The sequence below is a fragment of the Asparagus officinalis genome, chromosome 1 (assembly GCF_001876935.1).
Source record: "Asparagus officinalis chromosome 1, Aspof.V1, whole genome shotgun sequence".
Lineage (NCBI taxonomy): Eukaryota > Viridiplantae > Streptophyta > Magnoliopsida > Asparagales > Asparagaceae > Asparagus > Asparagus officinalis.
The window spans coordinates 52,081,338-52,108,464 of NC_033794.1; positions in this window are offsets into that span (position 1 = coordinate 52,081,338).

Here is a 27,127-nt window from a genome sequence, read left to right on the forward strand (position 1 = left end):
GTGATGCATGGGTGGGGCTCCTTCCTTGAGTTTCAAGCTTCTATCGAGGAAGGGTTGAATGCTCTTGCAGAAGTCAACCCCCTATACGCTCGACGTTTTGCGGAGAAGATCTACCGCTACTTAGGGGCCGCTCGTTATTTAGAAGAGCTGCAGCAGACAGACCTAAGGCCTAAGATCCAATGGGCCATCAGTAATGCTAGGCTGAAAGAGAAAGTTGCTGCTAGGGCCCGAGCTTTTGATATTTCAGAGAGGAAGGCTCGCATCTGGAGTTTGCAAAAGCAACGTTGCCAAGCCAGGGTCAGTCTCAATGCAGGGGAGCTAACCCAGGAAGAATTCAACCTTGGGGATGCCACCCTCGAGGCGAAGGTCCAAGCTAAAAAGGAAGCCATCCAAGTGCTGCAACAAGAAGCTTCTGCTGCTGCCGCGGCTTCTGATGTCCAGCTTTGCAAGAGAGTTGAAGAAGAAGTGCTGGCGAAGCACGCAAAAGCTATATCTAACACAGAGGCTCATCTTTTAAGCTTCTCTTTACGTTAAGCCCCAACAACTCTTACTTTTGTTTTTGATTTTGTAATAACTTTACATTATTTCTCCAAACACTTATTATCCGCATGCGATGAACTGCTACTGTTTGTCTCTTTGTTGCACTTCCTGTGTTTTTCTGAAATGCTGTGGTTTTTGTGTGGTGTTGGAATTTCTGAAAATCGCTCATTTGTATTTGAATGACTTGAACGCAGGCCTAGCAGTCAAGGACGCATGGTTTTGTCCTTGCGTCTAAACAGGCTTGAACGCAACCCCGAGTCTTAGACTGCAGTTATAGAATTTTCGTTGACGCGTTCCAATTTGTTGAGGATCCTCTTTGCTGTTGTTAGAGTAATCTCTGGAAGTTTCTTGTTATAGTTGGAATTCTGTGTTTGAATGAATTCAATGTGGGTTTGTCCTCCTTATAGAAACCAGAAACGCAGGGTCGGGCCTTGCGTCCGAGAGACTTGAAACGCAGTTATAGAACTTGTGTTCAAGGGAGCTAGACGCTCTTTCTTCCAACCTTGAGTGCGTATCTTAGGTTGCTAAGACTTTTCCACTAAATCAAATCAATCCGACAATTTTCTGGTAGACTTTGGGGAATTTTCTTTATTATAATATTTCTCGACAACTTCAATCGTCAGAGGTGTAATGTTAACTTGACGACATACAAAGTAGGAGAATAATTTGTTCAAACAAACATTTAATAAGCAACCCCCAGCTAGGCTCAAGAGACTTGCAACTTACGGGTAATATTTCTTGAGAAATTTCCCATTAATTGGCATCATGAGTCTGTCGCCTTTTTTATTGATGAGACGGTAGGCTCCATTGGAATAGACTGTCTCTACCACAAAAGGTCCTTCCCATTTGGGATTAAACTTCCCTTTGGTTTTGTGAGTCATCACCATAGGTCGTCGATTAGCCAAAACTAAATCGCCTTTCTTAAAAATCCGTTCTTTAACCTTTTTGTTGTAGGCTTTAGAAATACGGGCTTGATATAGCTCAATATGTTGCTAAGCTTAAAGTCGCTTGTCGTCTAAAGCTTCAAGTTCTTGCAGACGTCGTTGATGTTTCTCTTCTTCCGTTAGTCCAGTTGTAATTGCGACTCTTAGGGAAGGGATTTGAATCTCAAGTGGCAGTACAGCTTCGCAGCCGTATACTAAAGAGAACGGTGTAGCTCTCGTAGGGGTCCTCACTGTTGTGCGGTAGGCCCATAGACATTCTCCAAGTTTTTCATCCCAATCACGCCGGCTCTTAGAAACAAACTTTTTGAGAAGTTTCACAATGGTTTTGTTAAAAGCTTATGCAAGACCATTTGCTGGCGGATAATACGCCGTGGATGCGACACTCTAGATTCTAAACTTATCACAAAATCTCTGAAATCCAAAGCTGACAAATTGTGTCCCGTTGTCATGAACTATTCGCCTCGGGACTCCAAAGCGGTAGATGACGTGATGTTTGATGAACTTAATTACATTTGAAGTCTTGACTTCTTTCAACGGAATTGCCTCCGCCCATTTGGAGAAATAGTCGGTGACGGCCAGAATGAACCGGTGCCCTTTAGAAGTCGGAGGAGAGATCGGTCCTACAACATCCATGCCCCACATTTCAAATGGCCAAGATGCAGATATAGGATGCAAATTACCTGGCGCTTGATGGATAAAGTCCCCATGAATCTGACATGCGTGATAGCGTTTAGCGTAGTCGACTGCGTCTGAGAACATTTTTGGCCAGTAATATCCAATTCGTCGGAGGCGATCCCCCAATTTAGCTCCGGGTTGATGAGCTCCGCACATTCCGTCATGAGCTTCCTTGAGGGCCTCTTTTGCTTCCTTCCGAGAGAGGCATCGAAGCAAAACTCCATCATGTGATTTACGATACAACGTTTGAGAAATCGCATGGTAATAGAATTGGAGGGCCTTTCGTTTGACAGAGGCCGCTTCCTTAGGGTCATCGGGCAGAATTTCGTATAGGACATAGTCGATATATGGAAATCTCTAATCCCTAGATTCGAACTCCATAGATGTTGTACAGACTTCTCCTGTCGTTGTCTTGTCTGGGTTTTCCTCTATAGGAATCTTGTAACAGTATAACTCGCGTCCTGTGACTGGAATCATTATTTCAGCCCCTGGTGGCAATGCCAGTGAAGTTGCCAAAGAGGCTAAAGCGTCTGCATAAGCATTCTGAGCTCGTGGAATGTATTCGATAAAGAAACCTTCGAACTTCTTAGCTTGCTTTAGCACTGCGAAGTAATACGGGATCAGATCCTCATGACGTACTTCGTATTCCCCTCGGACTTGATTAACGATGAGCTGAGAGTCACCGTAAGCTTCGAGGTGCTGAATATTAAGTTCTTCGGCAAATTGCATTCCTAATAACAGAGCATTATACTCGGCTACATTGTTGGTGCAGGGTTCGATTAGGGAAAATCCTCTCGGGATTACGTGACCGTTCGGAGAGATTAATATTACTCCTACTCCCGCGGTGATTGCTCCATGAGGGTTTGCACTAGATGCACCGTCGAAGAATAATTTCCACACTTGCGTAGCTTCTTGAGTTACACAAGCTTCAGCGACTTCGTCAGGCAATTCTTCATACAACTTAGATGTCCCTGGCACCGGGTGATCAGCTAAGAAATCTGCCAATGCTTGACCCTTGACCGCTTTTTGGGGCATGAATTGCATGTCATATTGTGACAAGAGAATGACCCACGGCAGTTTAGAGATGATGGCTTCGTCATCAGCACTCTCAAGGGATTCACCTTAGAGATGACGTGAATCATTTGTCCAACTAGGTAATGTCGCATCTTTTGAACTGCGAATACCAAAGCGAGACATTCTTTTTCAACCGGGTTATACCGGTGTTCGGCTCCCATCATGGTCCTGCTTAAGTAGTAGATGGCTTGCTCTTGCCCTTGATCGTTGTTCTGGGCTAACAAAGCTCCAAGAGAATGTTCCATGGCTCTCACATACAACAGGAATGGCTTTCCTGATACTAGGGCCACGAGAACTGGCGGTTGAGTGAGATATCTTTTAATCTCCTCGAATGCTTTTTGACATTCTCCATCCCAGACAAAGGATACTCCTTTCTTCATGAGCTTAGAGAAAGGTTGGCAACACCCTGAAAGATTTGATATGAATCTTCGGATGTAGGCCAGCCTACCTTGCAAACCTCTGAGCTCTTTGAGATTCTTCGGAGGTAGCATGTCTTGAATAACACGCACTTTTTCTGGGTCAAGAGAGATTCCTTTGGATGTGACGATAAATCCTAAGAATTTCCCACTTGATACTCCAAGGAAAGATTTTGTTGGGTTCATCTTCAGTTGATGTGCTCGCATGATGTCGAACATTGTTTTCAAGTCTGTAAGATGATCGTCTTTATGTTGACTCTTTACTGCTATATCATCAACGTAGCACTCGATCTTCTTACGTAGGTGTTCGTGAAAGATGGCGTTCATTGAACGTTGATAAGTTGCACCTGTGTTTTTCAGGCCGAATGGCATTACTGTATAGCAATACACCCCCAGTGGTGTTCTAAAAGTCGTATATTTTTCGTCTTCCGGGTGCATCTTGATCTGATTGTACCCGGAAAATTCGTCCATGAAAGACATCCTTTCATATCCGCAGGTGTTATCGATCATGACGTCAGTGATAGGAAGAGGAAATTCGTCTTTTGGACAAGCTGCGTTAAGGTCACGGAAATCGATGCATATCCGGACCTTACCGTTCTTTTTGGGAACTAGAATAATGTTGGCCACCCAGTCCGGGTGTTGTTCCTCCCTAACAAAACCCGAGTATATAAGCTTTTTAACTTCAGTCTGAATTGCTTCCATGATCTCTGGACGAAACTGGCGTTGTTGTTGTTTAACGAGTTTTGCATCCGGATCGATGTTAAGCCGATGCATGGCAACTTTTGGGTCAAGGCCAGGCATATCCTCATAATTCCAAGCGAAGACATCTATATATTCTCGAATGAGAGATATAAAGTCCTCTTTCCTGGATGATGATAAATTTTTAGCTATGAAGATGGGCTTAGGGTCATGTTCATCTCCCATGTTGACCTGGATCACTTTATCTTCAGTGGGTGGTTCGCGTTGTTCGAATCGCATATCACACAAGATGTTGAGGCGTTTGATCCAAGGATCATTGATTGATTCGATTAACTCTTCATCACCCCCTGCATCTGCATCTGGATGACTAGTTGAAACCATGTTCACGGTCAAACTTTTAAAGAAAGGTCTGACACTGACGTCAGATTCCCAGGAAGACGTTTCAGATGAGTGATCTTGATGTAGATAATTACTTATTTCATTTTCTGAGGCAGATGGAGTTGTGACGTAACTCACACCCCTTCTGGTTTTTTGATAGTAGTCCAGAGGTTTTCCTTCGGGGGTTAGAGACATTCGAATCGGTGTTCGCCTTCCTTTCCCGAAGTTTAAACCCTGTTTTTTGTTAAAGTTGTAGCCCATTCGTTTCATTAATTGGACGAAATTAGGTTCGTGGTAATGGAACTGAGGAACTCCATCATCTTCTTCCGAACTTCCTCGTTTGAGTTGTTCGGGTTTGATTTTATCGAAATGGATTGGCTTTTGCCCTTTCCTTTTAGATGGGACTTTGAAGAAAGCCTTTTGTGCATCTTCTACTCCTTCATCTGAATCGAAGGATGATCTAATTGGCAATGAGAGGGATGTTTCTGCACACAATGTGTGCCACAGATTAGTACCTGCATTATAACCATTCTCTGTTTGTTTAGCTTTAAAAGATTCATCAGACAAGTACGCCAAAATAAAATCTTCATTAATGCACCACTCGCCCTCACTCGGTACATTATTATTGTTCTCGACTGGACCCATTACATTGAAGTTCAACTCCAATGGACAATTCCCTTCCGTGTCTGGCTCGACGTCTGCCTCATTACCACTATCAACATCTTCTTTCTCTTGTGATTCCAAGTAGAAGACTGAATCTGTGTGGAAGTTTTCCACTCCTCTGAAGGGGTATTTCTCCGCAATCAGGGTTCGAACTTCGCCTTCATCACTGACATACTTCATGACCTGATGTAGGGTGGATGAGACAATGCGATTTGCATGAATCCATGGTCGTCCTAATAACAGATTGTAGGATGTGTCTGCATCTATGATGTAACAAGTCACTTCGGACCTGAGATCTCCGATCTGACATCTGAGTTTGATCTTTCCCAGGGGCCGAGTGCTCTTAGCATTAAATCCGAAGATGGTAGTTTGAGTAGCATTCAACCGATGCATGGGAATCCCTAAAACTTGCATGACTCTGTAAGGCATGATGCTGAGTGCCGAGCCGGGGTCGACCTAAACACGACTGATTTCTGATGACCCGATGTACCCTATGTAGTACAAAGGTCTATCATGTTTATGCTTCACTTGCATATCTTCCTGAGTGAATGATATGCAGGGTAAACTTCTTGTTGCTTGTAAGCATTGCAGCAGGACTGATCTTCAGGCGCTTCAGGAATTGGAGTGACTTGAGTGATAAAGCTCTCTGTGTTCTTCAAAGCTTCAATCAGCGCTTCTTTGGTGGCTTTGGACAATCTCAAGAGCTCATATAGGGTAATTCTAGCAGGTATATTGGCCAGCTACGCCATTACATTAAATTGGAAGGGGGCGATCGTTTCTCCAAGATCCTGGTGAAGATTTTTGTTGAACCGAAGCTCTTTTTGTTTCCCTTTATCGATCGACTTGTTTGGTACAGAACCCCCAGCGTCTTGAGGCCGTTCTTCAGCTTCTTGAGCATTCTGGTCATAGTTTCTTAAGTAAGCTTTTCCTGACCGAGTACCAGGGTTACCTTCTGGGTATGCCGCCAGGACGATTCTCTCTTCTTCTGAGTCAGTGAGAGGTTTGAGATGGTCATTATTCTCATTAACAGAGGGGCTAATCATATTGGATGACTTAGCCTTGCTTCTTTTCTGATTGGGCGAGGTGTTTGTCCACTGCTAATCTTCAATTAGGTTGGGATAGACCCACATGATCTCTCTTTTTGGGATAGTGAGGGGTACCAACCCCCTGTCCTTCTGATTGTGTAAGTCGGTGTTTTTCAAGTGCATTTCCCCTTTATGGATGGGAATGACACCATCTGTAGCTGCTACAGGGAGGAAGTTACCGAACTGGACTACAATCAAGTTAGTGGATACAGTCTTCTGCTCTGGCTTCAGGGTAAGTACGTTAGCATTCACCAAATTTTGCAAGATGTCTTTGAACACATAACATTTCCTGGTAGGATGTCCCAAAAATTTATGATAGCGACAGTAGTTGGGGTCATCTACCTTCCTAGCTTCATCTGGTTTTCTGATTTCGGGGAGCTGCAATTTATTGTTCTTCCGAAGTAGTTGGAACAGAGTGTCCACATGCTCTTCTTTGAACGAGTACTGCTTAGGCGCTCTTTGTTGGTTTGTGCTTTGCCTTGCTTCCCAGATGGTGTGCGTGCATCAGTATCGGCAGCTAACGTCTCTTTTTCCTTGGAGCGCGGCGCATTGTTCTGGTTGCATTGATGTTGTGGCTTGGGTTGAATAACTTCTTCAGCCTTGACCCGAGCGACAATCTCTTCAGCTTGTTCTCCTTGCGAAACTAATTGTCTCCAGGAATGACATTCCGCCACTCCCATATGAGCGAGGAGCTGGGTCTGCAAGTTATGTCTGCAAGTTTCAACTACGGTTGATTGAGTCATACCTGACGGGCATCGCAATGCCATGCTGCAGAATCTTTCCACATAAGTCTTGATGGACTCTCCTTTCTTTTGCTTGGTGGCGAGAAGAGTCGGGACCGAAACTTCCGTGTCATCTTCGAAGAATCTGGCTAAGAAAAGCCTTTCCAGATCTACCCATTTCTGAGTAGATCCAGCAGGCAGTTTCATAAACCATTCAAAGGCAACTCCTTTAAGAGTACCGATGAACAAACGGGTTAGGATAGCGTCGTTAGCTACCACATCTCTAGTCTGTGACTTGAAGTAGTAGATGTGTTGATTTGGTGACCCTGTACCATCGAAAGGTTGTAGAGTTGGGGCCTTAAACTTTGACGAATAGGGAGCTGTATCCCATTCCGTGGGATAAGGCCGTATCACTCCTTCCTCATGAAGCTCGCTTCTGTTAGCTATTGCGTTAATGCGGGCTTCTGGCTCATCCACTTTAGTTGACTGAGGATTCTGTTCTCTCTCCATCTCCTTCTCGTTTTCGGAAGAAGACTCCAAATTGTGAGTCTCATGTTCCAAATTCTCAAGCATTTTCTGCTTTCCTTTGGAGGTTGTCCTCCGAGAAGATTCAGGTTTTTGGCCTTTTTCGGCGAGGAGCTGGGCCAACATATCCTTCATTTGGAGAAGTGTCTCCTGTTGTGCATGGAGCATAACGTGGTGTTTGTCAACTCTTTTAGCTAAATCTTCGGGGCTTCCAGTCATATAAACGGAAACCTCTCGTGCCACGCTGGAGCTTGAAGATTGAGATTCAACGATTGCCGAATGTTCATCATCGGAAGTAATTCCTTTGGCCAACTTTCGATAGTCCACTGAGCAGATAGCTCCTGTCCGCGTCCGAGTATGTTGATATACTCCTTCGAACTCGTCGTAAATTTCCCGAACAGTTAGGGAATGGCTTCTTTCAGATTCATCAGAACTAGGATGCGGGGCTTTCCCTCTGCCGGTCATATTGATGGTGACCTGAGGATATTCGGCTTTAGAAACCTTCTTCTTCTGACGACGTCGTCTTTTGGTAGGTCTTGTGACATCCACCAGTCTGTATTGTCGGGGTTCAGATGTGTAACAGTGGCATTCGGAAAGGACTGTTGAAATAAGCCGTTCACAATGGCATGAATGAGTTACCTATTGCGTTGGTTTCCCTTTAGAGAGTAATTCTCGCAAGTCAGAGACTTGAGAGTAATTCTTCGTTGGAAATAAGACCCCCTGTCCTTGAGTAGGCGGGATTGGTTCTTGTTGGACATGAATCTTAAGCCCATGTTGAATCTCTTGAACTTGGCGAACCACATCGCGTTGTGGAGTCGAAACGTTAGGGTCGCGTTGTGATCTATAAACACCAGGCTTTGGCTTGCGTCTATTTGATGAAACAGACCCCTTAGGGTCCTGTTTTAGTTGGACATACTCATGAGGTGCGTGTTTATCCTTAGCAGTACTGTGTTTTGGATGGACAACGCACCACTGAGGATCGCGTTTAAGCTGTATCACTCGAGGCTCATAGTTAGGCTCATTGCCACGAAGTATGCGTTCTGGAGCAGGAACGTAATCTTTGGGCGGAGCTTCAAAATCGCAATCTTTGCGTTGAACCAGGGATCGGTTTTCTCGAAGATGCGATCGTCGGATGGATCTTCTCCGTCTTCGAGCGGCGTTCTTCTTGGCTTGTTTCAGAGCCTTGGCCGCGACGTCGTCGGCGTTGATTGAATTTTCCTCCGTTATAGGCCTCTTACAACCCATTACATGCCATGTTGAGATGGGTGTGGAATCTTCAACTTGCAGAGCGAGTCTAAGGTCTTGTCCAAAGGAGAGGGCTTTCTTCGGTGTCTCAGCAGTAGTTACAACCTCCTTAGAGATCTTGCGGGTATCGCGCCTAGCTTTAGGGCTAAGCGACCCAGAGGAGAGGGCCTCCTCGTACTTGGCTTGGTCGAATTCTACAATGAGAGTTTCGACAGTCGTTCCGGTGAGGTGGACATCGGATTGCGCCACCACTTCTTCGTCAGAGAAGCTTGTCCCTAGTGGAGTCACCATCTTTTGTTTGTGAAAATTTTGTAGTAAAAAGACAGTGAAAGAAAATTGATTTGTATTCTCTCAAAATCGATTACAATTTGGATTCCGATTACAAAAGAGAAGAGAATTGATCTGAATTCTCTCCTTTGTTTATATCTGGGTTCTTCACGGTAGCGATGGAGTGCTTCCTTCGAATGCTTGCGTCGAGTTTGCTCTCCGTTGACGATCCGAAAATCTCAATTCACTGGAACAAATGACTTGTCTGGTTGAACTGCTCAAGAACTCTCCACGAGTATTGTAGCTCAGAATGAGTAACAAACTCTAACAAGAAAAGAGTTGTTTGAACCGAAATAATTCGGTTAATAAACCAAGTATCGAATATCTGGAATTCTTCTTATGAAGATGGTTGCCCTTTGATTCTGGAAAAATCCCCTCCAGATCCGATCTTCCAAAAATCCCATCCCCGAACTCTGTTGAATTTGTTGATATTTATAGGGAGATTAGGGGTGTAACTGCCCCCATAATCCGCGCCTAAATGAGGGGTTAGTCGCCCCATTAATCGGGTATAACAACCCACGTAAACCACTCCTCAGATCGTGGGTGAGAAACGGTTTTCGAAACTATATGGATCATGTTTGAATGAGTCAGAACCTTGACTTACGTTCTGGCATAGATTCTGTGCTTGAACGCAGTATTTGGAAATACGTTCTGCAGCGATTTGAAGCTGCATTCTGCAGCGGTTTGAAGCTGCGTTCTGTAACGATTGAAGCTGCGTTCAGCGATTGAAGCTGCGTTCTGCAGTGGTTTGAAGCTGCGTTCTGCAGCGGTTTGAAGCTGTGTTTTGCAATTGATGGAGCTGTGTTCTGCAGCGGTTTGAAGCTGCGTTCTGCAACTGATGGAGCTGCGTTCTGTAACTGATGGAGCTGCGTTCTGAAGCGGTTTGAAGCTGCGTTCTGCAATTGATGGAGCTACATTCTGCAGCGGTTTGAAGCTGCGTTTGCCCTTTTTGTCTTTATATATGGATGACACCAACGATCATTCGAGAAGGCCCTATTCAGGCCATTTGTGACAATTGAGGCATCTCAATAACGCTCTATCAACTGCAGGTCACGATCTCCACTAAGATCTCTTTGTATGGCTTTAACCATTCGCTTCTCAGTATGTCGAATATTTGTCCACAGCTCTCTAGATCTTCCCGCTTTTCTAAAATCATTACACCGCTCATCGACACCTCTAATAGTTGCTAATATAATATTAGTCATGTTGTTGTCGCAGCCATCAAGATCAATCATCTCAAATATGAGGATGTGTTTATAGCTGAGGATACGATGATTGCGTTGCTTTAACTTTTGGAATGCAGCCACTTGTGTTTTGATTGTAGGGGTGAATTCTATCTCTTGATTTGAAGAAACCGTTGACTTGTAATTTCTTCATGATCCATAGGGGCATCCTTCGATTGCAGTTGTCTGATTGTAGCCTTCTTAATTATGGTTAGCTATCTATTGTGATTTTTAGACAGCCTACAATATGTTTGTATCATAGTATTTGTTTGGACTTTGTTGTAAGTCTGAAATGCGATAGCGATATCTTAGCTATCACATCTTGTATCTTACCTTGTGTCGTTTTTGTTTTATATTCTCCTCTGTTTATGGATATCGTTCCATATCTCTGTCCTTAGATTCTTCTGCATTACTTTTATTTTAATTATGAGGGCGGAATTTGTTTTAAGGGAGATAGAATGTAAGGACCATGAATATTGATACTAGTTAAAATAATTTTTTAGTATTTTAAAATATTTAATTATGATTTTTAAAAGAGTATTTATATTTTTCTCGAATTTCTATAATTTTTTATGATTTAAAGTCTAAGTTTTTTATTTATTTAAATGATTTAAATATTTATAAATTTATTTAGTGCAGTAAAAATTTCTAAAATTTATTCGTTGAGTTATCGGTACTATTACGTATCATTTTGGTATTATTATTATTATTACGTATATTTTTGTATAATAAGTTGTATTATTAATTACATATTATTTGTATAATTTATTGTATTATTTTTACTATTGTGTATTATCTGTCGTATTAGCACAACTTGTACGTTTTATCGCGTAGATAATTATCATATAATTATTTGATTTTAAATATAAGTAATTAATTATTTATTTAATTATTCTTATTTAATTATGTAATTTCTTGCATTATTTCTACTATTGCATATTATCGATTGTAATACTCCAACTAGTACGTTTTGATATGTAGATAATTTTTACATAATTATTTAATTTATTTTGTTATTATTATTATTTTTGATTAAATTTCTAAACCCTAAATCCCCCCCTTCTCTTTATATATATATGATATAATTATTTTTCTTCTCCTTCCCCAATACAACTGCCGCTTCTCCTATTTCACCCCTCTCTTCTCCTCCGACAACCCGACGCCAACGCAGCCGGACCACCTCTCTCCCCGTCGAACTCAGCCGCACAACTCGCTTCCCCTCTCCGCCCTCTTCCTCCCTCTCCGTAGCAACCACAGAACGCAGCCCACTCCATCCCTCGGTACTCCTCTACCCTCACCAACTCGCTGCTCCTGTCGCCGAGCCTTACCCTAAGCCGCTCCGAGCGTCGCGACTCAGAGTCCCTGTCACCACAGCCCCTCCTCCACCTATCGAGCTCAGCCCGACGCCTGAACCGCTACGCCTCCGACCACCCAGTTTCACCGCCTTCCACCGCCACCGCCCGAACACGTCATTAACCCGCTAACAGCTCTCTCACTGCGCCGCCTCTCCTCTACAGCCCCCAGCCTGTCTGCCACCACAATCCCGACAGAGCGGCCTACTCTCGCTGCTAGTACCCGCCGAACGACGCTCCAACACACCAGTCCGCTCATCTTCCCATGCTCGCCACAGCACCGATAGCCACCCCCTCCTTTCTTCTCCGACCAATACCCGATGATGAGCACACCCCCATCATCGTCGATGTTCGACCACCAGCGACAGTTCCCAAGCCACTGCCTCTCCTTCATGTCGCATGAACTCCAACTCAGAGCTCCGACCGCCGTCAACTCAATATCCGACGCAATCGCACTCCCCCTTGCCCGTTGCCTCCCCACGACATCAACCTCGTCATCTGCCATTCAGATCCGATCAGATTCGCCCACCTTAGTGTCGTCGCTCGCCACCTATTTGATCATATGCTAACGCATATCCAGTTGGAGAACCGCCACCTTCTAGCCGCCAGCGAGCCGTCGGAGCCTCGAGACATTCCAATGACACCAGCAGGCAAGATCCCGAACCTTGATTATTTTATTTTAATTTTTAGTTTTATCATAAATTATTATGTGAATCGCCATTCAATTTCTAGATCTGTTATGAGTTAATTAATTTGATTAGTCTGTGATATATTATTACATGCGTTGGATTGCTTGACATGAATAGCTGTGTGGAAGCTTGTTGTTTTATCACCTAATTGTTATCCAATAAGAGAGACTATACATGAAGACGACTCCTGTTAAAAGTATGATTTATAAGCATGCTTCAAAGGATGACTATACTCACTTAACATCGATATCCCGATGTGAGGAGTCCCGAGTTCCCTCGATATCGATATCCCAGTATGAGGTTTCATTGATTATTACTATTATAGCATTGACTAGATGATGCACTCTTGATCGGACGTGTTGTGGGTCACGGTTATTTTCATAGTTTTACAGAAGTCGTTCCATGGTAACTTCGTAGCTAGTGCATAATATTTCATGTACAGTTGTGTAATTAATATGACAACATGGGGTTATAAAGGGGAATTAGACAGAGAATATAACATGTATATAAACAGGCATAGCACTTTCCTGTTATCGTGCTATCGTGAGTTTTATATACATGGGCTAGAGGGCCAATACTTAACATGAAGGCGGCCCCCAGACAGGTTTATGGAAATTCGATTATATACATCAAAATATTCTTCCCCAATTCAAATAACATGTAAAATAAGAATAATATGCTTGCGTGCTTTATGGTGGACTTTGTTAGTTTTGTTGAGAGGTGGACCAATGAGTTGTGATAGGATGGCTAGTAGTATGTTTTCATCACTTGGATGATTATGGATTATTGTGAGATGTAGGCAAGTTATTTTTCTTTTCATACATAGATCGTGGTTAATATTTAATTATCTATAATTCGAGACATATGGTATATACATGAGGTTTCCTTGTTTGGATTATTTAGCTCGACGTACAACGTCTCTTGTTGTAGATTTTTAAGTATTAATTCCATCAAGTGTATGATCCTGTTACTTGGATGATTTCTGATCGCTAGCTACATGACCTCGTTACCCGTTTGATTTTTAGTGTATGATCCTGTTACTTGGATGATTTCTGATCGCTAGCTACATGACCTCGTTACCCGTTTGATTTTTGGATTCTTCTGATTATTATATTTTTATTTCTGATCGCTAGCTACATGACCTCGTTACCCGTTTGATTTTTGGATTCTTCTGATTATTATATTTTTAGTAGTGGATTGCATTTTAATTTTGTTGGATTTCCAGTTGCACATTCTTTGTCCTTTCGGTTATCGTATCATTTTTTGATTTGAGTTTTTGATCGCTCTATTTCTTTTGTGGGGTCTTGTCGTGTGCCATGCACGTTGACGTACACCTTTTTTCTCTGGTGTACGTCAGATTTAGAGGAAGAACAGGTTCAGCACAGGAGCCAGAGGATTCTCAGCAGGAGTGTCTTGTAGACGGAGCAGAAGAAGAAGTTGAAGCCTATTCTTTTTATTTATTAGTTGATGGTTCCAGTTACTTTTGTAGTTCTTTCTATTCCTGCTTGAACGATGTATTTTGTATCTCTTCAGTATTCATTGTTCAGTTTTTGTATAAGGGCATGCTTGACCTGTATTATTATGTCTCGGATGTTATCCCATTTGTGATATGATATTTTATTCTGAGTTTGTCTATTATATTCTTGCTGATTGTGATCGGGGACCTGTGACTTCGCATTGTATTTATTTCTAGACGCTTAGCGTATTAGTTTGAGGAGAAATGGTTATTTTTATTTACTCTCCTTGATCTAATACGTCGCGGGCTTGCTCATGTTCTGATTTCTGGGTATTTTAGGAAGCGGGACGTGACAAAATTCATTAATTGTTAAGGTTATGGATTAGTTGTTAAGGTTATTGATTTGTTGTGAAGGTTACTATTTAGTTTTGACATATGGTCTGTTAGTTGTTAAGGTAAAACGTTACTTGTTAAGATTATGAGTTTGTTTTGAAGGTTACTATTTACACGCGGCTGTTATTTGTGAATGTTACTGTTGACGGGTGGCTGTTAGTTGTGGAGGTTATTATTTACTTATGGCTATTAGTTGTGAACGTTATTATTAACTTGTGACGTGTTAGTTGTTTGGGTTATGCTTTTTTTTGTTAATGTTATTGATTCGTTGTTGAGGGTAAGCTTTGGTTGTGAAGCTTATGGATTTGTTGTTAAGTTTACATTTTCTTTGTCAAGTTTACAGCATAATTGTTATGGTTACAGATTGTTTTTAAACTAGTTATGCATCGTGGTTTTGCTTTGAAGACAAAAGGCAAAGTCCATATCTGAGTTGTGGCCTACTTCCTTAAAGTACCCTGGGGGGCATGAATAAGATAATTGCTAATCTAATCCGATATTGATGCCAAATTAAAACTAATAATGAATTATACTTGCAATGATGATATACACAAAAATATAAGCAATGATATACAATAAAACAATATGACAATAGACGATATAAACAATAAGAGCTAGATGAGAAATACGCCAAAGTCAATCACAAACACAAAGATATGATCACGGAGTTTGGTCAACCCACGACCTACGTCTTCGCTCCTCACCTCGAAGAGATTCTCCACTATATCTCAAAAATCTACACAATCAGTTTCTAAAGTTCACCGAAATTTTTTACAATACACACGTTGTCAATCCCATAAGCCACACTCCTCTAAGTGTTAGACTACCCGTGTTATCGTCCTCAAGTGTTTGGATTTACTACCTCTCTCTAGGCTTTACTATGAACCCGCTCCTCTTGGAATTAACCCCGATCTCTCTCCAACCACTCCTCTAAGTGTTCTTATATATTACAACATGTTTTAACAATAAGTGCAATATAAAGAATTTGTTCTCCAAGACAATGAGAACGAATATTAAGCTATCTCAATGAAACATTCTCACAACCCAAATATACAATACGTCAAATACTTAAGCTTAAATGGTTGTGTGTGTAAACAATGAGTAAAAATGAAATTAAGCTCAAATAATTCTAGCTTATATAAATAAGAATCAAAATACAAAATAGTTAGAGTAAGAGTTTAGAAAAACTTCTCTATGAAAGAAAGAGAGATTGAGAATTGATGATGAACGCCTCAATAATGAAATTGAGATCCTTCTCTTTGTGAACTCTTTTCACATAAGCAAACACACTTTTGATCTTTAAAAACGTAAAACAAACTGCCCAAAACTTCTCCAAACAACTCTTATAAAAAAGTAAGACCTGAGGACTATTTATAGCCTGAAAAACAAAGCAGCCAAAAAACCAGCTGTTACAGAAACAGTATTGATCAATCGATAGGTTAAAAACATTGGTCAACTGATAAACTAGTCATTACTGTAAAGAAACTAGACATCCCAGAATCGGTCGACTGATAAGAAAAACTAGTTGATTGAAAACATTGCGCTCAGTCGACTGATTGTCTTGATCGATCGACTGATAGGACTATAAAACACAGACTGTAAAAACTACTCTGGTCGGTCGACCGGTGAATAAAACCGATCGACTTAAAATACTATTCACAGAAACTTGAATTTTGAAAAACTAATTTTTTATATTCAAATTAAAATAGTAAATCAACTCTTAAAAATAGTAAAATTTGGGAAAATGTTTATATATATGAAAATAAATATGTTAAAAAAGAAATTTCTAAAAAATCATTTTACATTTGTGAAAACTCATTATTTTGCAAAACGGTCAAGAATACGAAAACTTTAAACACTTGAATTTGATGAAATTTCTTGAAATAAGTTTTGAGATTATTTTTAATGGATTTATAGACTTTGGAAAAGATGTAAAACTATATTATAAAGTCAATAAACCAAAAATGCGTTTAATATGATAAATCAAAGAGTGTGTGCATATAATTTGAGCTTTAAGTATTAAACATATAAAGTATACACCTAAGACTAATAAATACTATACTAAGCTAATGATCTTCATGAAGCTCAATCTTGGTCGATCCTCATCTTGATAGTAAGGATGAAGCATGATCTCATATTTGACTTGAATTGTGACGGTTTCATTCCGATTTCTACCAACCTCTAAAATATTATCGTTAAGGCACAAATCCTTTCAACCTCTAACAGAAGATGTTTATGTAGTATGCCTAACAAGCAAATGCAAATACTCAAAAAATATTGTTAGGAATTATTTGTTAATCATCAAAATAAGATTAGACAATAGGTTCATAAACATGAGTCCTAACACTTCCAGCTTCACTGCATACTATGAATTCATTCATACTTTAGTGCAGCATATAGGGCAAAGGTACTGCGAGACCTACGAATATAGTGTATTCATACACTACATTCATTTTGGCCCTCCTGGTCTTGATCTTCCCACTTTTGAGCATGTGTTGAGACATTGTTGATGAGAAAAAGATAGATTTGTCTTTACTGATACAAAAACTGGAGAAGATATCGAGTGCTCATTCAACCTTGACTGGATAATGAGCCCTACATGGTTCTCCAACGAGGAGTATCTTGTTGCCCCTAACCGAGATAGGAAAAATAGAAATTGGTCAAGGATTTTTACCAAACCTGAGGGTGACAGCAGTACAGCTCCTCCTCCAGCACCTATCAGATGCCATGTTGAGGATCTACTCATGAAGCTTGTACAATCAACTGATCGTCAGGATGTGAATGACTTTGTTCTGCTACAGATCCTCTATCAGCTGAGCATGATCTAGTGTCCAATCAGTGTTCTTAGCATTCCAAGGCATTTATTCAAGTATGTTGACATCATCAAACATGCAAATAACACTTCTAGGGGGACCTATATATTCAGTGAGATATTTGATGTGATTGAAAAGGCATTGAAGGATCCCGGGCAAGGAAAGAAGATTGTATATCTACAAGGGTGTACTCAACTTGTTTGTGTAAGTATTCCTACTTTTTATTATTTAGAACAATGAGTAAATTTGATGCATTATTGATTGTGAAGGTTATGGTTTAGTTCGTATAGTTAGTAGTTGTTATGTATACAAGTTGGCTGTCGACGAAACTATTTGTTGTTATGGTTGCTTATTTATTGTTAAGTTTACAGATTGGTTGTTAATGTTATAGATTGGTTGTTGTTTGGTGGAAAATTTGTGAAATAAAAATAAAAGATCTGTGTTTGATTTTATTCTCTCTAACTGTTTAGAAAAAGAATGTTTACAACTCTCTCAATCTTAATTACAATTTAGATTTTCTGATTACAAAAGAGAAAAGAATTGATCTAAATTATCCCCTTTGTTTTATTCTAGGTTCTTCACAGTGGCGATGGAATGCCTCCCTTGAATGCTCACGTCAAGTTTGCTCTTCGTTGATGATTCGCACATCTCAATTCACTAGAACAACTAACTTACATGGCAAGTTTGATTAAGAACTCTTAACGAGTTTTGAAACTCAGAACGAGTGTCAAACTCTGTGAAAAGAGTTATTTGAATCAAAAATTCGGTTAATAGCCAAGTGTTAAAAAAATTCTGTTGCTGAAGAAAGCCTCAAAATCTCAGGATGATTCTCCAAGATCGATCTCTCTGCCAAAAAACTGATCTTCCAAGGAAAAAAAATCCAATCTCTGAACCAAAGAGCCGATCCAAGATCTCGATTTTCCTACCCCTAACTCTGTTCATAAGTTTGATTATTTATAGGGGATAAGAGGTTATAACTAACCCCTTAATCTGCTCCTAAGTGGGCGAGATTCCCTCTAATCATGGGGAAAATGATTTTGAAACCGTTTAACTCATGTTTGAACGAGTCAAACGCCTCCAACTGACATTCTGGAACCGAACTCTGCATCTCAGGCTTTGGGCGTAGAGTTAGGCATCCACCTAATGCTGAGGCGCAATGGCCGCATTGTATTTTTGAAGCTGAAATGCTAAAAACGCAGGGGCCGCCTGTGTTTCGAAGGTTGAACGTAGAGGTGAGTTCTGCGTTTAGAAGAAATTGTTGACTTGTAATCTCTTCTATAGAGCGTTGCAAAGATCATTGTTCAGTAATCTTCGCTTTAGCTGTCTGGGGTGTGAGAGTCATCAGATTGTAACTCTCACAATTGATTGCGAAGGCTATTGAATCAGGGCTTTCATCAATTATTGTGAAGGTCATCAAATTGTAACCTTTCTCGATCTATGTGAAAAATCCTTCAATTGCAGCTTTCATTTGTTGACATGAAAGTCGTCTGATTGTAACTTTCTTTGCCAAGATTATTGGTTGAGATTTGATAGGGATCAGCTATCTATTGTGATTTTCAAACAGCCTACAGAATCCCCTCCAAAGTTTTCGAAAGTTTGCGGTTGACTGGATGAATTTCAGAATACTTTGGCTTCCAAAACTTTGTTGATTGATTGTTCACTCTGTCTGATTCGAAGACATCGTGAACCTGGTTGTCAGAATGTCGAAATTCTGCTTTCTTAAACAAGGTAACTTTTATGCCTTGATGACAATGACCTTAGTCAAACAAGCTAAAGCCCAAGTCATTGTTGTTAAACCAAACAAAGTAACTTTTGTGTCTTGATAACGATGACCTTAGTCAAACAAGCTAAAGCCCAAGTCATCATTGTTAAATCAAACAAGGTAACTTTTGTGTCTTGATGACAATAACCTTGGTCAAACAAGCTAAAGCCCATGTCATCTCGGTCAATACAACAAGAGAAATAGTGATAGCGAATTTATTCGGATCTTTGAGATACTCCTCCAACATGTATGGAGGTGCATCCAATGTCTAGAAGATTTTTGTAGGCATTGATGAACACTCGACGCACAGTTACGGTCGTTAAGTAATAAGAGAGCCGATGATAGCGAAGCCACCAAAAAACATCAGTTATAAACTTGTAAACGAGGTCTTCTTCAGTGAGGTTAAACACCTTTTGGCTTTGTTAATCTTTGTTGAAATGCTAAGCCATTCAGAAGGATGAGTTGCGCGAAGGATCGGGCTTGATAAATTTAGCATTATTGTATGTACTCATCCAAGAGGTTGCATAGCTTCTTATCATAAGCTAGTTTCTTCTCGGCCTTAGTCACCTTGATGGCCATTGTTAGCTTCTCTTTATTAATTTGAAGCTGTGTCGTAGCCCTGGTCGTCGAAAGGTTCATTTTGTGGTGTTGACACGCACAAGTGAATCTTATGCTGGAGATTTGGGACGCAGAGGTGAGCTTTGTGTCAGAAGTTTAACCAACTTCAACACGAACACAAAGGTCATGTTTGAGCGGGTTTCTTATCTAGAATCTTGTTATGATTTGATAGCTCACAGCCATCTATAAATAGACCGCTAGGGTCAAATCAAGAGTCATTGGACTCTTCTTCGTTCTTCCCCAAATCGTTTAACAAAAATTCTTCATTTTAAGATCCGGCAAATCCTGTTCATCTTCTCCGATCATCATCCTCAATAGCACCCAGGAAGAAGACTGTCTCTCAACCCAAGTCCGCCATCGGTGTTGCTCCGAGTTTGCTACCAATTTCGGTCGTCGGCGGCACTGCTCGGAATGACCAACATCGACGCTGAAGTCAACTTAGCTTTTAAAGTCTCAAAGACCTCCTGGCATTCCGTGCCCCAAACAAACTGTACACCCTTCTTCGTAAGGCGTGTAAGTGGTGTCGCAATCTTCAAGAAGTCCTGAATGAACTTCCTGTAATAGCCGACCAAACCCAAAAAGCTACGAATCTCTATGACTATCGTCGATGGCTCCCAATCAAGTACTACCTCTACTTTAGCTGGGTCTACTACAATACCCTCCTGACTGATAATATACCCTAAAAATCTGACTTTAAAAAGTCAAAACTTACACTTGCTGAACTTGGCGTACAACTGATGCTCCCTCAATGTCTGTAATGCCAAACGAAGATACTGCTCGTGTTCTGTCTCCAATCTTGAATATATAAGGATGTCGTCGATAAATACTATCACGAACTGGTCTAAATATGGATAGAAAACCCGGTTCATCAAGTCCATGAATACCATGGTGCATTAGTCATCCCAAATGGTATGACGAGAAACTCGAAGGACCCATAACGAGTTAGAAATGTGGTCTTAGGAATATCTATCTCCCGAACCCGCAACTGATGATAGCCAGAATAAAGATCAATCTTTGAGAAATGCTACGCACCCTATAGTTGGTCGAACAAGTCATCAATCCTCAGTAATGGATACCTATTCTAGATAGTGACCTTGTTTAACTCCCGATAATCTATACAACAACACATACTGACGTCCTTCTTCTTCACGAAAAGGACCAGCACTCCCCATGGAGAATGACTCCGACGAATAAAACCCTGAGATAACAACTCGTCCAGCTGAGTCTGTAGCTCCCTCATCTCAGCAGGTGCCATACGATAAGGAGCTCGAGATATCGGTATTGTGCCTGGTTGCAACTCTATGTAGAACTCAAACTCTCACATAGGATGTAACCCCAGTATGTTCTGAAAGACATCCTGAAAATCTGAGACGACTCTAGTCTCACACAACTCACTACTCCGATCTCTCAGTATCACCTCCTTAATACAAACTGGTTGCCCTATGAGATCTCTACAATCAACTCAGACCCATCGGACGCTCGCAAATTGACTATTTTTGTAAAACAATCGATGCTAACATGGTAGGATGATAACCAATCCATACCAAGAATGACGTTAAAATCCGACATCCACAAAATTATTAGATCTACAATAAACTTGGACTCATCTAAGCTGATAACATATCTCCTATAGACGCTCCTTAATAGAGATACCTCCCCTAAGGAAGTAGAAACAGATAGCGGTACATCTAAGGGATATGCGACTAACTGAAGCATATCCAAAAGGCATGAGATATAAAAGAATGGGAAGCTCCGGAATCGAATAGAATCCAAGCTGGAAAAGAGTTCACTAAGAAAGTACCTTCCACTATAGCTCCGCTCGCACCGTGATCACGTGATACGATTGTATAGACTCTGCCTGTGGCTGGTGACTGCTGAACTGTTGGCGATGAAAGTACGAGACTATCTATTCCTCGGGAGTCTCCTAAATGGCACGAATCTGGCCTACTCGCCCTTCAATTCTTAAAATGGTTGGCAGTGTCTTAATCATTCGCTGTTGGTCATAACAGCGAACCTGTGACTGCTAACCCTGACCACGGTTCTGCTGTCGACCGTGTCCTAATCTCTGCTGCTAGCATTAAAAATTCTTGCCCTGATGTTGGGGTCGTCTAAGTCTTGCAAAAGATTTCTTATCCTTGCCCTTGTCTCCGAATAGTCCTGCTTCCATAATTAATTATCGATATGTCTCCCTGCTCCAATCGGGCTAGTTCTAGCTGCTTATTGAAGTAGTAGGTGAAATCCTCCTATGAAATTAATATTCACTACTTCGGCGTAAATTGAAGTTGGTGCTATCCTCCAATGATATCCTCTATGCTAAATACATCTAACTTCTGCTTTGGTATTGAGTCGACGTTAATAAGTTTTCACATATTCCTTCCATTTATAGGCTGCACATGAATTCGCTGTACCCTGAAACTATGCTGCTCTCATTGTTTGATATTTTTCTTATTTTTATTCAGCCAATTCTCCTGCTCTACGGCTCTATCAACAGTTGGTGGTGGCGATGGTAAAATCATCAGTATTACCTCTCCAATAGGTACAGCTGGTACAACTGGTGGGGGAACTTTAGAAAGTGAAATCTGGCTTGTTGATGCAGCATAAACATGTAGTTAAAGTTGCAAGTGCACAACTAATTAAGTTATAGTATAAAGAGTTATCAATCCCACGAGGAAGGTGTATTGTAGGAGAAAATTAGAATCGGTTCTTATGTTGTGTGCGTGATAATTAGGAGTGATGAGTGAATGTGGTTGTGGAGAGATAAGAGGAATGATTGTTGTGAATATATGCAAGAGATAATAAATTGAATTTTAGAGGAGAGAAGAAAGAATCAAAGAATAAAATAAAAAGCAAGAATAAAAAGAGAGAGAAACAAGAAAACAAAAGATGGAGGATTCAATATGAGAAATCTAGAATTGAATTCACTATCTAATCTCAATTACAAAATACAAACTATTCTCTTTTTACCATATTTCACTTTAGATTTATTAAGCATAGACTATCAAACCATTCAAGGAAAGTATAACCTATCAAATTATCATCTAAGCAAAATTAGATTCATGACAAGAACAACAACAAGATAGTAATCCTAGAATTCATAAGTATAACCTATCAAACCACTCAAAATAAGCATAGATTATCAAATTCTTCTTCTATCAATTAGTTTTCTAGTTGATGATCATTTCAAGTGTAAGAGAATAATTTGCATAACATAAAGAAAATTTGACTAGTTTCATACAATTCTAAGATTCCTACAAGAATTAATTTCACATCTTAAGAAATAAAAACAAGAAGAAAAAGAACTAATTATAAAAATAAAAATAAAAGAAAAATCTAAACTATGAACAAGAAAATAAATCTACTCTACAGATTAAAGTGTAAAAAGGAAATAAAAAGACAAGAAAATAAATCTACACTACAAGCATGAATGTAAATCTAACTAATAAGCAATAATAAAGAAATTACTAAAAAGAAATAAAAGAGAAAAATAAAAGATATGCAAACCTTCAAACTTTTCTTCATCTCCGTCATCATCATCCAACAAAGAGAAGAAGATTTGAAGTGGTGAAAAAATTATTTTATTAATTGTAATAAAAGTTATAAATTTGGAAGGCCTTCTTGTTCGCGGTGAAAATCGTGTCTTTCTTCATTGTTGATTCCATTGTCATCTTAAATAATAGCTTTTTGAGTTACAAAGATCCGGTCTTTTTATAAGATCCGGTTACAATGAAAATCAAAGAAAATAAAAAAAAGATTACAACTTTCTCCTTATTTGTCGAACAAATCACGAAATCCTGTTTTGCGGTCGCTCGCTTGCGTGGGTTGTTTGCCTGCGCCGGGGTTTATCCGTGGACCACCGCGAGATCTAGATCCGGTCGGATCTACGGAGTATGACGGGTATTATTTCGCCAAGGAAATAATAGCCGAGGGTACTATTTCACCAAGGAAATAGTAGCCTTTAATTCTCAGGATCAAAGACCAAGCTTTGATCTGGAGTATGCCTGCGTAGATCTGAGATCCGGTCCTCTCGAACTCTTGCCTTATTTGGCGTTGACGATCGCCGAGCACCAGATCTGGGAGAACAAGTCCTCGAAGTCCCAAAGCTTGGATCTTTTTTAGATCTGAGTCTTCAATCCAGCAGAGCTTCGCCTCTCCAAATTTTCCAACATTTGACAAATGAGCCTAGGCCTCCTATTTATAGGCTCTCTGAACTGTGCCCGCGCACAGATCTGGGCCGGCCACCTATAGGTGGCCGGCTCTTGGCCGAGCCACCTATAGGTGGCTCGGCTCTTGGCCGAGCCACCCATAGGTGGCTCGGCTTTGGCCGAGCCACCCATAGGTGGCTCGGTTTTGGCCGAGCCCCTATAGGTATTTGGGTTCCGTCGTTTTCCGTCTTTCGGTTCTGTCCGTGATCCGGTTTTGTGGTTGATTTATCCGGACTTGACTCGTTGACCTGATTTGGTAGTAAATCCGACTCCTGATTTGACAGTAAATCCACTTCTGAGTTCGAGTCTAAAACTGATCTTGATTCGATCGTGATTCGTCCGAGTTTGCCCTTGGTTGGATGACTCGTTGACTCTTCGAACCCTTGGCTTGATTCCACACGCGAATGGATGTATTCCGTTACTTGCGTGCGATTCGTCAACCTCGTCGCCTCGTTACTCCGCTTCGTTGTGTGTCACTTAGCTTCGGCGTTGTGGACTGACGCTCGTGTTTGGATACGTCGCCTGATGGTTCGTCGGTTTGTGCCGAGCTGTGTTAAGGGACCTATAAGCAATTTTATACGCCTATAGATACCCCCTCCAAAGTATTTCAGCCTCATTCTTTTATAGAAGAGTCTGGAATACTTTGGATATGATTGTCCCATTCTTCGATTGGTTATGACGGGATATTTGGAGTGGCTTCCGTTCTTGATTCCTTCAGTCCCCCAGGCTGTTCGGTGCTTTGTCGAATGTCTGTAAGGGTTCCGGTGCTGCATTTGTTGTCTGACCGTCTGTCGGAATTTTGAATTTGAAGTCGATTCTCGATTTTCTGACTTTTAGCTCGAGTTGGTTATTTCAACATAGAACTGACCATCGATCGTCGGCGTTGAATCTTCATTTACAACGCGTTGTCCGGCGTTTGACCTTCCTTGTGACGCGTTGTCCGGCGTCTAAGCTTCATTGCAACGCGTTGTCCGGCGTCCAAGTTGGAGTATACACAGTTTAAGCTCTTAAGGAATTGGAGCGTGACGGATACTCGAGTCACGAGACCAATCTACGGAGTTGATACATCTATGACTCGTATTTATAGAATTTTTGGCAAATTCTCAGCCATCAACGGGTTTGATGAGCCTTTACTGACTACCGTTTGAATCGGGCTTACATGCGGATTGTTTTAATCCGTTCCGCATGTGACGTTAAACTAAAAGAGTTAACCCTTTTAGTGCTACGATCTTGAATACGTAGACTTCGTCTTTCGACCAACTAGTGGAGTTGGTGCGTCAATGACTCGCAGTTATAGAATTTTTGGCAAATCCTCAGCCATCAACGGATTTGATTAGCCTTTACCGACTACCGTTTGAGTCGGGCTAGCATGCGGATTGTTTAAGTCCGTTCCGCATGTGACGTTAAGCTAAGAGAGTTAACGCTCTTAGTGCTACGATATTGAATACGTAGACTTCGTCTTTCTCACGGGAATAGACTACCCGGCGACGCGTGTTAGGCGTTGACTTTATGGTTTTTGGCTAACCCCCAGCCTTCAACGGATTTGATGTGCTCTTACTGACTACCGTTTGAACCGGGCTTACATGCAGATTGTCTAAATCCGTTCCGCATGTGACGTTGTGCTAAGAGAGTTAACGCTCTTAGTGCTACGATATTGAATACGTAGACTTCGTCTTTCTCACGGGAATAGACTACCCGGCAACGCGTGTTAGGCGTTGACTTTAGGATTTTTGGCTAACCCCAGCCTTCAACGGATTTGATTAGCCTTTACCGACTACCGTTTGAGTCGGGCTAGCATGCGAATTATCTAAATCCGTTCCGCATGTAACGTTGTGCTGAGAGAGTGAATTCTCTTAGACTTTGCTGCTACGACTTCGAATACGTAGACTTCGCCATTGTTATGGGAATAGGCTACCCAGCAACGTGTATTAGACGCTGACTTATCCCTATTTAGGCTTCGGGATAAAATACCCCAGAATCGAACTCTGGTGTCTTTTTCCACGGAAAAAGACTAAACCGGCGACGCGTGTTAGGCATCGGCATATCCTTTCTTAGGATTTAGGATGAAATTCCCCATGCGTGTAAGGCATGGATTTTAGTGTTATTAATAACAACCTGTCACAATGTTGAATATGCGGACATATGTTCTTTTTAACGGTTAAGAACTAACCGGCAGCGCAGGTTAAGCGCAGACTTATCCTTGCTTAGGTTTCAGGATAGAATACCCCAGAATCGAACTCTGGTGTCTTTTTCTACGGAAAAAGACTAAACCGGTGACGCGTGTTAGGCGTCGGCATATCCTTTCTTAGGAATCAGGATGAAATTCCCCAGAATCGAACTCTGGTGTCTTTTTCTTCGGAGAAAGACTAAACCGGCAGCGCATGTTAGACGCAGACTTATCCCTGCTTAGGATTCGGGATAAACTTCCTAGGATGAATCCTAAATTGACAATTTTGGAAAAGATCAGTGCGGGAAAGGAAGAATTTTATATTCTGTTTCTCGGTCTTCTTTTAGGGTGAAGGCAAACCCGAAAACAAGGAAGGAAGAATTTTATATTCTATTCCTTGATTCTGGAAAGGAAGAATTTTATATTCTATTTCCAGTACAAAAGAAACTAAGAGTGGGATTTCCACTCCGAGAATCTGGAAAAATCTAGATAAACTTGCCTTTTATAGGATTGGTTATCTAAACTGAAAAATGAGTTCTTTGTTTATCGAAGTGAAACTTCAACTTCGGTTATAGCCATGAGAGGGCTTAACCAAAAAGAAGAAGGGAGTTCTTTCGTTTATCGAAAGGGGACTCCGAAATGAAAGTGGACCTCTTGTTCATGGAGAGAGTCGAGAGGACCAGAAGGACACTTTTGATGGACTCACTGTCAGTTGAAATTGATCAGTGAGGGATTTTGGTGGTAAAAAGAAAGATTTTTGGGTTATCCTCTAGAATATTAACTGTAATATTCTTCGAGGAACTTCCCGGTAAATGGGTTATCCTGGATGTACTATGGATAGTACTTTTTCAGGAACTTCCCATTTATTGGCATTAATTGCCTGGTGCCTTCTTGAGTAATCAGGCGATATGCGCCGTTTGAGTAGACTGTGTCTATCACAAACGGTCCTTCCCACTTGGGTTCAAATTTACCTTTCTTCTTGGAGTTGAGGATTATCGGTCGGCGAGCAGCGAGGACCAGATCTCCTTCCTTTAAGCTTCTCTGTCGGACTCTTTTGTTAAAAGCCCGAGATATTCTGGCTTGATAAAACTCGATGTGTTGTTGAGCTTCCAATCGCTTTTCATCCAACCTCTCGAGTTCTTCGAGACGTTTTTGATGCTGT